Source organism: Chlorocebus sabaeus, chromosome 22 (genome assembly GCF_047675955.1).
Source record: "Chlorocebus sabaeus isolate Y175 chromosome 22, mChlSab1.0.hap1, whole genome shotgun sequence".
Taxonomy (NCBI): Eukaryota; Metazoa; Chordata; class Mammalia; order Primates; family Cercopithecidae; genus Chlorocebus; species Chlorocebus sabaeus.
The window spans coordinates 92,489,058-92,502,293 of record NC_132925.1 but is presented as its reverse complement, the minus strand read 5'-3'; positions in this window follow the sequence as shown (position 1 = coordinate 92,502,293).

Sequence of the window (13,236 nt, the reverse complement as noted above, 5' to 3'; positions counted from 1 at the left end):
AAATCAAGCCTTCAGATGCTGTAGTGTGTTTGTTCAGGGACTCTTCTCTCCCAATATGTGACTCTGCATCAGTTTGAGAAGCTTAGATTGCCCCCAGCATTGACAGATGAGGAAAATGAGGCCTGTACAAGTTAGGAAACTGGATGGGTGTGGTGGCTTATGCCTGCAATCCCAACACTTTGGGAAGCTGAGGTGGATTGCTTGAGCCCAGGAGTTCAAGACCAGCGTGAGCAACATAGCAAGACCCCATCTCTATAAAAAATAAAAAATTAGCCAGGTATGGTGGCATGCCCACCCAGTTACTGAGTAATCCAGTTACTCAGGATGCTGAGGTGGGAGGATTCTTTGAGCCCAGGAGTTCAAGGCTCCAGTGAACTATGATTGCACCACTGTACTCTAGCCTGGGTGACAGAGGAAGATCTTGTCTCTTAAAAAAAAAAAAAAGTTGGGCAGGCATGGTGGCTCATGCCTCTAATCCTAGCACTTTGGGAGTCCAAGGCGGGCAGGTCACCTAAGATCAGGAGTTCGAGACTAGCCTGGTCAACATGGTGAAACCCCATCTCTACTACGAATACAAAAATTAGCTGGGCATGGTGGTGTGTGCCTGTAATCCCAGCTGCTTAGCAGGCTGAGGCATGAGAATCGCTTGAAGCTGGGAGGCGGAGGTTGTAGTGAGCTGAGATCACGCCACTGCACTCCAACCTGGATGACAGAGTGAGACTCTGTCTCAACAACAACAACAAAAGTTAGGAAACTTGTCCAAATGACACAGCCAAGTCTTATGTAGAATAATGGGAAACTGGGAAGATTTATCTGGAGGAGAGGAGCAACAAGGAGATTTCAGTTCCCTGCTCTGCCTTTGAAAGGCTGTGACAAACAAGACAACCAGAATGTTTTTGTGGCCTCAGAGCCAGAATCAGAGTTTGGATTCTCAGAGGGAGACATGTCAATGGGAAAGGCCTCCTTACAACAGCTGGAGCCTAGCATGACAGAGGTGGCTTGGGAGACACTGACCTATGTCTGGATAATTCATTGGCAGGAAAACCGTAGGAAACTGCAGGGGCCATCTGATGCTTGGCCTCTTCAGCATCTATTTCCCCTACCTTTTTTCCCGTCGAATCAGGCCCCAGTTTCCTTTTGAGGCTCTGCATGGTTCTAGGAGTGGAACTTAGACTAACTAGACTTAGTCGAAGTCTACCAGTGCCTCCCATCGCTCCATTAATGTGGTTCGGGGTATGCGTGTGATTAGCTGGTCCAATTAGAATACATCTCAAAACCTTTGGTGAGGACACCGAACACTTTCTCTTTCTTTCTTCCCTCCCTCCCTCCCTCCCTCTCTTCTTCTTCTTTTTTTTTTCCAAGATGGAGGAGTTGGCCGGGCGCGGTGGCTCAAGCCTGTAATCCCAGCACTTTGGGAGGCCGAGACGGGCGGATCACGAGGTCAGGAGATCGAGACCATCCTGGCTAACACGGTGAAACCCCGTCTCTACTAAAAATACAAAAGAAAAAAACTAGCCGGGCGAGGTGGCGGGCGCCTGTAGTCCCAGCTACTCCGGAGGCTGAGGCAGGAGAATGGCATAAACCTGGGAGGCGGAGCTTGCAGTGAGCTGAGATCCAGCCACTGCAGTCCAGCCCGGGCTACAGAGCAAGACTCCGTCTCAAAAAAAAAAAAAAAAAAAAAAAAAAGATGGAGGAGTTTTGCTCTGGTTGCCCAGGCTGGAGTGCAGTGGTGCGATCTCGGCTCACTGCAACCTCCGCCTCCTGGGTTCAAGTGATTCTCCTGCCTCAGCCTCCCGAGTAGCTGGGATTACAGGTGCCCGTCACGACGCCTGGCTAGTTTTTTGTATTTTTAGTAGAGACAGGGTTTTGCTATGTTGGGCAGCCTGGTCTTGAACTCGTGACCTCTGGTGATCTGCCCACCTCGGCCTCCCAAAGTGCTGGGATTACAGGCATGAGGCACCACGTCTGGCCAACCTACCTTCTTCCTTCCTTCCTTCCTTCCTTCCTTCCTTCCTTCCTCTTTCTTTCCTCCTCCTCCTCCTTCTTCTTCTTTGTCCTATTCTTCCTCTTCTTCACTCTCTTTATTTCCTTTCTTCTCTCTCTTTCTTTCTTTTGAGACAGACACTCTGTTACCAAGGCTGGAGTACAGTAGCACAATACTAGCTCACTGTAGCCTCAACCTCCCAGGCTCAAGCAATCCTTCTGCTCAGCTTCCTGAGTGGCTGGGACTACAGGCATGCACCACCACACCCAGCTAATCTTTTTAATTTTTTGGTAGAAACAAGGTCTCACTATGTTGCTCAGGCTGATCTCAAACTCCTGGGCTCCAGCGATCGTCCCACCTTGGCCTCACAGACTGCTGGAGTTACCAGTGTGTGCCACTGCACTATACCAAGATATTTCCTTCTCCTTGGAAATAACGAGGGAGCCTGACTAGATGTGACAAAGAAGACATCTTGGTTATGAGGTGGGCTGCCCTTAAAATGAGATCAGCAGCACAGAAGGCACAGAGGAGAGCGAGAAAGAAACAAATCCTTTCTGATGTCACTGAGCTGCTGGGTCACACTTTGCCTGAAGGTGGAGGGGGCCTCTGGAGTTTACTGTTAAAGCTAGTTTGAGTGGGCTTTTCTGTTATTGGCAAAATGAATGCAATAAATATAGGACTCAGGCATCCTTTATGATCCTGTCAAACCCTAAGCCTCTATAACATGTCCAAAGATTTGAGGTTGGAAGGCAGTAGAGTCAGTCTTGGGAACTCAGGTGGGAGACTTTCAACTGGAAGAAAGGTGTTTTTGATAGGTAGATAGGATATGAGTTCAAATGATCAAACTCCGTTATAGCTACATGAAAACCCTTCAGTAACTTGTGCTTGATAATCAACTCAGAGCAGTGTCAGGGCACAGCTTTATAAGCCCCTCCTCTGCTCCAGGGTCCCATAGATCTGAGTTCAAATCCCACCTCTGCCACTTCCCCACTGCTTCTTAGTCAATCTCTCTGGGATTCAGTTTCTTCATCTATAAAGCAGACAGAAAGCTAATATGGGCAACCTGGGCCAGTGTGGGAGATAGGAGAAGCTTCAGGTATGGTGGCTTTTGCTGCAGTGATGGCGCAGAGATGCACTGGAGACCCTTATCAAGCACGGAGCTCCTACCCCTGCCAGGCATAGACAAGGGGACTACCATTAACTCGCTTTTGCAGATGAGGAAACAAAGACACTGGGAGGTTAAGAACGGGACCCAGTCTGGGCACAGTGGCTCACGCCTGTAATCTCAGCACTTTGGGGGGCCAAGGCAGGTAGATCACCTGGAGGTCAGGAGTTCGAGACCAGCCTAGCCAACATGATGAAACCCTGTCTCTACTAACAACAACAAAAACATTAGCCGGGCATGGTGGCAAGCACCTGTAATCCCAGCTACTCAAGAGGCTGAGGCAGGAGAATCACTTGAACCCAGGAGGTGGAGGTTGCAGTGATCCGAGATCACACCACTGCACTCCAGCCTGGGTAACAAGAGTGAAACCCCATCTCAAAAAAAAAAAAAAAAGGGCCGGGCGCGGTGGCTCAAGCCTGTAATCCCAGCACTTTGGGAGGCCGAGACGGGCGGATCACGAGGTCAAGAGATCGAGACCATCCTGGTTAATACGGTGAAACCCCGTCTCTACTAAAAAATACAAAAAAAAAACTAGCCGGGCGAGGTGGCGGGCACCTGTAGTCCCAGCTACTTGGGAGGCTGAGGCCGGAGAATGGCGTGAACCCGGGAGGTGGAGCTTGCAGTGAGCTGAGATCCGGCCACTGCACTCCAGCCTGGGCGACAGAACTACACTCCGCCTCAAAAAAAAAAAAAAAAAAAAAAAGAACAGGACCTGGGCACAGAGCTGGTAAGTGGAGGTGCTGCGGATCCACCCCAGGGTAGTGTCACCCCCCAGGCTGCTCAGCCCTCAGAGGAGGAGTGGCAGTCTGGTGTTGGTTTGGCTGTTGGGACCTGAACTGCAGAAGGTGAGGGCAGGATTCCAGACCCCCAGCAAGAGCTTTCTCCAAGACCCACCCCACATGTGACTTGACCCTGGGGCCTGAGGTTGGGTGGCAGCTGGAAGGTGCAGAGAGCCAGAAGTGGACTCCCCCACTTCACCCTGGGAAAAGTCTTCACCTGCAGGAAATGAAAGTTTCCATTCAAGTGAGCAGTTCCACTCCCCAGTTATTATTCCCATCTTCTCTGCGTAGAGCCAGCACTACAGGCAGCCGAGACCTGTGACTCCTTCTGGATGTCCCCAAAGCCTCTACACCTCCCTTGAGAAGATGGCTGGAGCAAAAAGCTTTCACAAGGACTGAAGAACTGTGATGAAAGAACCCCGGTGGGCCTGTGTAAGCCCGGGACCTCAGTGGCAGCTTCTTTTTGCTGTAATGAAGTAGCCAGGAGGTGGGCACAGATTCTAGGATCCCTTGCCTAAGTGGCCTGCACAAGTCGAATGGGGTGAAGAAAGCTGCTGTGGCCACAGTGGGGCCACATGGGGCACCACCTGATGTTCCAAAACCCAAATGGTGGATACAAGTCACTCTACTACCCATGGACACAGAGACCTTGGCTAGGAAGGCTTTGCATCTGAGAGTCCCACAGGTGATCCCAGTCCTGACCCAGTGGTTTTGGCACCCTCAAGGGGTTGCTGCCCAGCTAGTCTGCAGGGTCTCACTGCAAAGGCGAGGATGTCTCAAAGTTCCACCACGTTCCGCTGTGCTGCAGCTCACTGCCTGGCACTAGACAACCTTGGAGGGTGTACTTGGGCAATCCCAAAGACCCCATCTGCCCCAGAGGCCCTTCCTTCCTATCAATGAATGGCCTGAACTTGGGAGTTTGTACCAGCCAGGAGAGGAATAAATTCTCCATTTCTACCTTTCCTTTCACAGACACTGGTACCAAAGGGCCCCTTGCATAAGAATTAAATCTGGTTCTGAGCAAAAAAACCACTGATTTTAAATATTTTGGAGTGTTTTTGTGCAGCCAAAGGCCTCCCAGGATTGTGGCTGTGTTGTGGCAACACTGTGGCCTTGGCGCCATCTGCTGGTTGAGTGACGCCCTCCCCGCCCCCATCCCCACCCCTAGGCTGGGAGCTGGGGAGGGGTTGCGATTTTGTAAATGAATTCAGAGGCTTCCAGCCTTCCTGAATATTTGCAAATCCAAGATATTGGATCCTTTCCTAGGTAGAAAGTGCCCAGTGCTCCGAGAGTTCTTGGAGGGTCTGGGACCCTCTCGGGGGAAGAGGAATACTGCACCACTGAGCAACCTCTTTTCTGCTCTGGTGGGAAGGTCCCCACTGCTCTCTAGGCCAGCAGAAGAGGGCTGCCTCAGAGGCCCCTCCCTGAGCTCTAGGAACCTGGCTGGTGGCTGGGAGGGAAGGAATAAGATGGGGATGCTTCCTACTCTGGCCTCCACTCTGCCAAGTGTGAGACCAAGAGAGCTCCCCGCTTTCCCCCTTTCTCCCTGTCCCTTTCAAAGTCTTATCCTCCTCCCCACTTCTCCTGCCACAGCAGACCTCTCCTGTGGCCCTCCCTCAGAGCCCACGTGGTGTTTTGGACAGTCCCTTTCCCATGGCACACCTCAGCTTCCCCACCTGTAATGCAGTAGTTCTGGATTCTCATCCATGGGAGATGGCAGCAGGGGAGGACTCCATGTTTCCTGTTTGGGTGGCTATGACTATTCTTTCCTGACACAGCTCCTGGTGCTGTGCGCAGGAGTCTTTCAAGGGTATACAGGCACCCAGCAGGTCACAGCGGCTGATAGTGTCAACTTGACTAGATAAGGCCAGTTTTCCAAAATGGTGGCACCAATTCACAGCCCTATCTACAGCCCCATCTCACCAACACTTATTATTGACAGATGTATACTCATCAGAATGATGAGTGGCATTTCAGTGTATGTCAAGTGGCATTTCAGTGTAGTTGGGGTTTGCATTTTCCTGGTTACTGATGAGGTTGGACATCTTTCCATGTGGTTTTTGCTGTTCTGTTCCTGTTAAGTTCCCATCCAAGTCGTGTGCCCATTTTTCCATTGGATTGTTTGTGTCTCTTGAGAACTCATGAGACTTTTTTACATATCCTTAATGGTAATCCTTTTTTGATTATGTCTCACAAATATCTTCTCCCAATTTGGTCTTGTCTGTTCGTTTTCTTTATGATGTCCTGTTTTTCTTTTTAACTTTCTATTTTGACATAATCTCAGATTTACATCAAAAAGTTGCATGAATAGTGCAAAGAATGTCTTCATACCCTTTACCCCAGTTCCCCAAATGTTAACATTTGACATTTGTGTCCCTCTCTCTCTCTTTCAGTGCCCCCATATTTACACACATATCTCCCCTCCCCTTCCCTGAGCTCCAAGTCACTTGGGAGTAAAGGGCAGAATGCTGCCTTTTTACTCCTAAATACTTCAGTGTATATTTCTTTTCTTTTTTTTTAAGACGGAGTTTCACTCTTGTTGCTCAGGCTGGAATGCAGTGGTGCAATATCTACTCACTGCAATCTCCCAGGTTCGAGTGATTCTCCTGCCTCAGCCTCCTGAGTAGCTGGGATTACAGGTGCACGCCTGGCTAACTTTTGTATTTTTATTAGAGACAGGGTTTCACCATGTCGGCCAGGCTGATCTCGAACTCCTGACCTCAGGTGATCCGCCCACCTTGGCCTCCCAAAGTGCTGGGATTACAGGTGTGAGACACCACTCCCAGCCCGGTGTATATTTCTTAAAAACAAGAACATTCTCGGCCGGGCGTGGTGGCCCACGCCTGTAATCCCAGCACTTTGGGAGGCCGAGATGGGCAGATCACGAGGTCAGGAGATCGAGACCATCCTGGCTAACACGGTGAAACACCGTGTCTACTAAAAATACAAAAAATTAGTTGGGTGTGGTGGCGGGCACCTGTAGTCCCAGCTACTTGGGAGGGTGAGGCAGGAGAATGGCATGAACCCAGGAGGCAGAGCTTGCAGCTAGCTGAGATCAAGCCACTGTACTCCAGCCGGGGTGACAGAGTGAGACTCAGTTAAAAAAAAAAAAAAAAAAAAAAAAGAACATTCTCCTACATGTAAACATTACTACTGAACAACTGTCAAAATCAGGAAATTAACACTGAAACACTACCAGTATCTAATCTATAGACTTTATTCAGATTTCATCAATCATACTAGTAATGTCCCTTGGAGCGGAGGTCCCCAACCCCTGGTATCAGTCCATGGCCTGTTAGGAACCTCACAGCAGGAGGTGAGCCGTGGGTGGCGAGCATTATCACCTGAGCTCCACCTCCTGTCAGATCAGCTGCATTAGATTCTCACAGGAGCGCGAATCCTATTGTGAACTGCGCAGGTGAGGGATCTAGGTTGTGTGCTTCTTATGAGAATCTAATGCCTGATGATCTGAGGTGGAATAGTTTCATCCTGAAACCATCCCCCACCCGTCATCCATGGAAAAATCATCTTCCATGAAACCAGTCCCTGGTCCCAAAAAGGTTGGGGACCACTTCCTTAGAGCAAAAAGAACATCCCATATCATGTGTTCTACTTCTTTAGCATACTAAAGAGGTTATGTCTATGTCTTTCTATACTTTAATCTAGAACAGTATTTCTTTGTGTTTCATGAGACTGACTTTTTGGAGATGATAGACCAGTTATTTTATAGAATGTCCTTCAGTTTGGGATTGTCTAATGTTTCTTCATGACTAGATTAAGGCAATGCATTTTGGACACTCTGTCCTCAGAGCATCATAGCAGAAGGCACATGATCTAGATTTCTCTCATTCCTGGTGATATTAAACTGCATCACCTGGTTAAGGTGAGGTCTACTAAGTTTCTCCATATAAAGTTACTGTTTTTCCCTTTCTGATTACTAAGTATCTAGGAGAGATACCATGGACTGTGTAATTGCCCTATTACTTTATTTCTCAAGTCTACTAGTTTTTATGTCCATTGATGATTTTCATCGAATTATTAATATGGCTGCCAAATAGTGATTTTCTAATATCCTTCCTCATACTTCATACATCTATTAGTTGGCTTTTGGTTTTTTGTTTGTTTGTTTGTTTTGAGACAGAGTCTCACTGTAGCCTAGGCTGGCGTGCAGTAGCACAATCTCAGCTCAATACAACCTCTGCCTCCCGGGTTCAAGCGATTCTCCTGCCTCAGCCTCCTGAGTAGCTGGGATTACAGGTGCCTGCCACCATGCCCACTAGTTTTGTATTTTTAGTAGAGACAGGGTTTCACCATCTTGGCCAGGCTGGTCTTGAACTCCTGACCTTGTGATCCACCGACCTTGGCCTCCCAAAGTGCTGGGATTACAGGCATGAGCCCCACCATGCTTGGCCTGATTAGAACCTATCTTAATCCAGTATGACCTCACCTTAATTTGGTTATGTCTACAAAGACCTTATTTCCAAATAAGGTCATATTCAGATACTGGTGGGGGGTGCTAAGGCTTCAATATATCTTTTGAGGGGAAAAATTCAACTTGTCACAGACTCCAATTTGTTTTGTTTTGTTTTGTTTTTCATATGGATGACCAGTTAGCCTGCGTCATTTATTCAGTAGCCATCCTTCCTCACTGGCCTGCAATACTACCTCTGAGTCCATTAAGTAGATGTGGATGCCTTGGGTCTATTTCTGGGTTTTCTATTCAGTTCTGAGGGTCTAATGTTGCATTCCTGAACAAACACCCACACTGTCCCAATTACTCAGCAGGCCTAGACATCTGGTAAAACAGGTCTGCTCATTTTGTTTCTCTTCAAGACTGTCTAGTGGCTGGGCACAGTGGCTCACGTCTATAATCCCAGTACTTTGGGAAGCTGAGGCAGGAGGATTACTGGAGGCCAGAGTTTGAGACCAGCCTGGGCAACATAGCAATACCTCTCTCCACAAAAAATTAAAAACTTAGCCAGGCATGGTGGCACACACCTGTAGTCCTAGCTACTTAGAAGGCTGAGACCGGTAGAGTACTCGAGCCTAGGAGTTTCAGGCTGCAGTGAGCTAGGATGATGCCACTACACTCCAGCCTGGGCAATAGACCAAGACCTTGTCTCTTTTTTAAAAAAAAGAGAGAGTGAGAGAGAGAGAGACTGTCTAGGCTCTTCTATGGTCTTTGCTTTTCCATATAAATTTGACAAACAGTATGCCAACTTTCTCACAAAAAACTTGGGAGTTTGGCAGGAATTGCACTGAGCCTATGGATCACATCTCTTCTTCCAGGAAACCTTCCCTCTTCACTAGCCCCATTAGGCTCTCTGTCCCCTCTGGGTTCACACTATCCCGGCCCCATTCTGTAGGGGTGATCTGGCCCACTTGACTGGCCTGAATACCGCAAACCACAAGGTTATGTTCCTTTCAAAAGTCTCCTTCATGTCTCTTGCGTGTGTCCATACCAAGATCTGACTATGAAGACCCTGAAAGCTAGATCTGAGTGACACAGTTATCCTGTCTCCATGCTCCCCTATACAGAGCCCAGAGCATTGTCTTAGGAATCCTTGGTAGGGCTTGTCTCACACGTCCTTGTGAAGAGACCACCAAACAGGCTTCGTGTGAGCAACATGGCTGTTTATTTCACCTGGGTGCAGGCAGGCTGAGTCCAAAAAATGAGTCAGCAAAGGGTGGTGGGATTATCATTAGTTCTTATAGGTTTTGGGATAGGTGGTGGAGTTAAGAGCAATGTTTTGGGGGCAGGGGGTGGATCTCACAAAGTACATTCTCAAGGGTGGGGGGAATTACAAAGAACCTTCTTAAAGGTGGGGAGAATTATAAAGAACTTTCTAAAGGGTGGGGGAGATTACAAAGTACATCTATCAGTTAGGGTGGGGCAGAAACAAATCACAATGGTGGAATGTCATCAGTTAAGGCTATTTTCACTTTCGTGGATCTTCAGTTGCTTCAGGCCATCTGGATGTGTATGTGCAGGTCACAGGAAATATGATGGCTTAGCTTGGGCTCAGAGGCCTGACATTCCTGTCTTCTTGTATTAATAAGAAAAGCAAAACAAAATAGTGGTAAAGTGTTGGGGTGGTGAAAATTTTGGGGGTGGTATGGAGAGATGATGGGCGATGTTTCTCAGGGCTGCTTCAAGCGGGATTAGGGGCAGCGTGGGAACCTAGAGTGGGAGAGATTCACCTGAAGAAAGATTTTGGGGTGAGGGGTGATGTTGTGGGGCTGTTAGAAGGAGCGTTTGTCGTATAGAATGATTGGTGACGGCCTGGATGTGGTTTTGTATGAATTTGAGAAACTAAATGAAAGACACAAGGTCTGAATAAGAGAAGGAGAAAAACAGGTATTAAAGGACTAAGAATTGGGAGGACCCAGAACATCCAATTAGAGAGTGTCCAAGGGGGTTCAGTGTAATTATTTGCTTGGTTGGCAAGTTTTTGGGCTCTATCCTTGAGTTTTTTTATGTTGTCATATACCAGGCCAGATTGATTTAGGTAAAAACAACATTCTTTGTTTAAAGATATAGAGTCCCCCCCGCTCTTTTTTTTTAAGTGGTGAGTAAATTGGGCCTCGTAATTTGAGGAAAGAGAAATGCAAAGCCAGCAATTGTTTGTTAAAGGAGGATTAGAAACAGCTAGGAGAGAGTGACTGAGATTGATAGTGTGGTGGAGAAAGCTGGGGAGAGGTAGAGGGTGGCATAAGAACAGAACGACAATAAGAGTAAAGTAAAGAATAGGACTTCATCAGGGTGAAAGTATTGGAGTGTACTTTGTCACTGAAGATCTTCTATCCACTTCAAGAGAGACTTAAGGGTGGCAGTTTGAGGTAAAACCAGGAGCCACTAAATACCAAGAGCCTGAGAAACTGCTTGGGTGATTTTGTTTCACGCGTCCGTGTGAAGAGACCACCAATCAGGCTTTGTGTGAGCAACATAGCTGTTTATTTCACCTGGGTGCAGGCGGGCTGAGTACGAAAAAGGAGTCAGCAAAGGGCGGTGGATTATCATTAGTTCTTATAGGTTTTGGGATAGGTGGTGGAGTTAAGAGCAATGTTTTGGGGGCAGGGGGTGGATCTCACAAAGTATATTCTCAAGGATGGGGAGAATTATAAAGAACTTTCTTAAGGGTGGGAGAGATTACAAAGTACATTGATCAGTTAGGGTGGGGCAGAAACAAATCACAATGGTGGAATGTCATCAGTTAAGCCTATTTTCACTTCTGTGGATCTTCAGTTGCTTCTGGCCATCTGGATGTATATGTGCAGGTCACTGGGGATATGATGGCTTAGCTTGGACTCAGAGGCCTGACAGATTTGACTAATAAAGGCCAGTCCATTATTGGACTGTATAGAGGTGGGAAGGCCAAACCGAGGAATTATGTCTGACAGAAGGGAAGAAATGACCATTGTGGCCTTCTCAGACCCTGTGGGAAAGGCCTCTACCCATCCAGTGAAAGTGTCTACAGAGACCAAGAGGTATTTTAGTTTCCTGACTCGGGGCATGTAAGTAAAGTCATTTTGCCAGTCCTGGGTGGGGGCAAATCCCCGAGCTTGATGTGTAAGGAAGGGAGGGGGCCTGAACAATCCCTGAGGAGTAGTAGAATAGCAGATGGAACACTGAGAAGTGATTTCCTTAAGGATAGATTTCCACGATGGAAAGGAAATGAGAGGTTTTAAGAGGCGGGCTAGCGGCTTGTAACCTACATGGAAGAGATTATGAAATGACGACAGAATAGAATGGTCCTGTGAGGCTGGAAGGATATATTTTCCTTGGTACAAGAACCATTTGCCTTGTGTGGGAAGAGACTGATAGGTGGAAGTTTCAGTGGGGGAGTAGGTGGGAGTGACCAGATGAGAAGGAGAAAAACTGCCAAGGGATAGAAGTTGGAACGCTAGCTGGTTTTTTAGCAACCTTATCAGCATAAGCGTTGTCCTGAGCGATGGGATCTGATGCCTTTCGATGGCCCTTGCAGTGAATGACTCCAGCTTCCTTTGGAAGTGAAGTGGCCTTGAGAAGAGTTTTTATTAAAGAGGCGTTAATGATGGAGGACCCTTGCATAGTGAGGAAACGTTTCAGCTCATAAAACAGCACAGTGGTGCAGGATATGGGGTCAGTATAACTATTGACAAGTAGTCCCTTTACAAGAGTGAGTGCCCGAATTAAGGCAATGAGTTCGGCTTGCTGAGAGGTTGTGGAGGGGGGCAGAGCAGTAGCCTCGATGATCGATGTGGAAGATACTATAGCATAGCCTGCCTTTGCTGGTGTGTGGCAATTAGGCCTGGTAGAACTGCCGTCAATAAACCAAATGTGACAAGGGTGAGGAACAGGAAAGAAGGAAATATGGGGAAGTGGAGTGAATGTCAGGTAGATCAGAGAGATACAGTCCTGGGGATCAGGTGTGGTATCAGGAATAATGTGGGAGGCCGGATTGAAGTCCGGGCCAGGAACAATGGTAATTGTAGGAGACTCAACAAAGAGTGAGTACAGCTAGCTGAAGGAGCTGGGGAGCAGAAAGTATGTGTCAGGTGTGAGTAAGAAAACAGATTTTGGAAGTTATGAGAGCTGTAGAGAGTGAGTTGAGCATAGTTTGTGATTTTGAGGGCCTCTAAAAGTAATAGCTGCTGCACTGAGACATGATGGCCAGCCTAAAACAGTAAGGTCAAGTTGATTGAACAAAAAGGCTACAGGGCATGGTCCCAGCTGTTGTGTAAGAATTTTGACCACACAGCCCTGTACTTTGGCTGTGTGTAATGAAAAGGGTTGGGATGAGTTAGGGAGAGCCAGTATCTAGGGCTGTTTTTAAGGAATGGAAAGAGGAGTGGCAAAAGGATTTAGGATCTATGGGGTCAGCTAGGTTTGCTTTTGTGAGTTTACATAATGGTTTAGTCAGGATGGTAAAACTAGGTATCCAAAGGCAAAAGTACCTAATCATACCTAGGAAGGAAAGGAGTTGTTTTGTAGAAGGGGTTTGGGTTTGGGAGATTAGCCAGACACGATCAGCAGGGAGAGCACGTGCGTTTTCATGAAGAATTATGCCGAGATAGGTAACAGATGAGGAAGAAATTTGGGCGTGACTGAAATAACGGCGGCAGTACAGCCCAGCTAATTTGCTGAGCCTGATGGGTGTCTGGGTCAGTCCAAGTGAAAGCGAAGAGAGGCTGGGATGAAGGGTGCAAGGAATAGTAAAGAAAGCATGTTTGAGATCCAGAACAGAATAATGGGTTATGGAGGGGTTGTGGAGAGAGGTATTGAGGATAGGAGAGTATATGGCTTTGGCACCACAGGATGGACAGGC